This window comes from Pteropus vampyrus, unplaced genomic scaffold (assembly GCF_000151845.1).
Source record: "Pteropus vampyrus isolate Shadow unplaced genomic scaffold, Pvam_2.0 Scaffold120, whole genome shotgun sequence".
Lineage (NCBI taxonomy): Eukaryota > Metazoa > Chordata > Mammalia > Chiroptera > Pteropodidae > Pteropus > Pteropus vampyrus.
The window spans coordinates 286,532-288,610 of record NW_011888901.1 but is presented as its reverse complement, the minus strand read 5'-3'; positions in this window follow the sequence as shown (position 1 = coordinate 288,610).

Here is a 2,079-nt window from a genome sequence, read left to right as displayed (position 1 = left end):
ATCGAGGCCTTGCTATATGTTAAGGCGCTATGTGTTTTTATCCATTATCTCATCAGTTGAACACCTACTAGGCACTAGAAAATGGGCTCAGCCTTCCCAATTCATCCTTCAAGGCTCAGTTAAGGCATCACCTCTTCTAGAAAGCCTTCCTTGACCCTTCCAATCTGGGTAAGATGTGCCCACTCTGCATTCTTTCCATCATCACCCTGTGCTTCCTTCTATCACAACTTTTATCTTCCCTTCCTTTCCCTTCTCTCCCTCTCCATTTCCTTCTCCCTCTCCCTCTCCCTCTCCCTCTTTCTCATTCTCATGCATGCACACACACACACAAACACACACACTCACTCGAATACGAGACTATGAGCTCCAGAAAAAAAAAAACACTGTAGATGTTAGGATGCAATGACATATGACCCTCATGAAATAGTTCCATAAAGAGAGAGACTGAGATAAAAGTTATTCTTGAATCACGGAATTGTAGGTGAATTTTGAGACTGCTTCATATCATCCTGCACTAGTAATTTTCTAAAATAATCTTGTATTACTTTTATAGTAAAAATATTTAATTTATATAAGCAAAACATACTAATTTTTTGGCAAATGATAAAATTAGAAAGTCTCTCTCCTTCACTCCTTTCCCCCATACCTAATCCCACCCCTGCCTCAGAGGTAATCACTGTCAACAATTTAGTTGGAATCCTGCCACAGGGGAGGATATATTAGAATTTAAGCAAGAGAAAAATGTGTCAGTTCTGAATAGAGTATATCCCACTTGTGATAGGAGGATGGAAAACCAAACTATAGTAAAATAAATCAGTATTTAAAGAAGATCTAAAAAAAAGCTAGATATTCTTGAGTACCAGGGCCTTATACTGCTACTGCTATTTTTTAAAAATTATTATAATGGTAATCATTTATTGAGCTCAATGTGGAAAAATCAAGTGGCCCTCACCTGAGATTAAGAAACCTGATATGAGTGTCATTTCACACACCCCACTATATAAATCCCTCTCACTTATATACAACCGTATTTAAACATCTTCATCCATACATAACACACACAATATCCATGCGCAGGCAAAGCCCCATATAGAATACGTTCACAATTACAAAAACTCAAATATCCTACATATGTAGGATCTTACTTTTTGTTTCTGTTTAAATCAGTTCTTAGTTAAGGTTCTCCTCACATTTGCATATAAATTTGAACCTTGTTATTTTCGCATAGAAAAAACTGAAAGTGAGACAAGCTGGACATTGAGATCATCTGGCCAGCTCCCTATCTAAAACCACAGGCTTTTATACTATTTGAGACTTCAAACTAACTTTCACTGGATGATCCTTAAAATCACTTTAAAATTCCCCGCAGTTGCTCATCTCTATATTTCATTTCCCTTTAATTAATCAATCAACAAATATTTATTGAATATCTGCCATGCCCAAGCACTGTACTAAAAAAGTTTGTGGTTGGGAACATAATAGCTCCTAAATCTGGATGTCTGTAAGAATCACCTGAGGACCTTTTAAAATTACATATCCCTTGTCCCCACCCCAGATCTACTGAATCTGAATCCTTATGGTTGGGATCTATCATGGGCTATATTGTGTCCCTCCCAAATGCATATGTTGAAGTACTATCCCCCAGCACCTTAGAAGTGACTATTTGGAGATGGGATCTTTAAAGAGGTAAGTAAATTAAAATGAAGTCAATACAGTGAGCCCTAATCTAATATGACCAGTGTCCTTATAAAAAAAAGACAATTTGGACACAGACACATACAAGGAAAGACCATGTGAAGATATCAGGAGAAGACGACCATCTATAAGGCAAGGAAAGAGGCCTCAGTAGAAATCAACCCTGCCTACACCTTGACCTTGGACTTCTAGCCTCCAGAACTATGAGAAAATGAATCTGTCATTCTCTTCCTCTTGCCAGCTGTGTAACCTTGGAAAAATTAATTAGATCTCTCTGAAAGCTATAAAATAAGGCCACCTCCTAGACTTACTATGAGGAATAAGGTGAAAATGGTTGTAAAGCCCTTTATCACAGAGCCTTGCATGTAGTTAAGGCTCATTCAT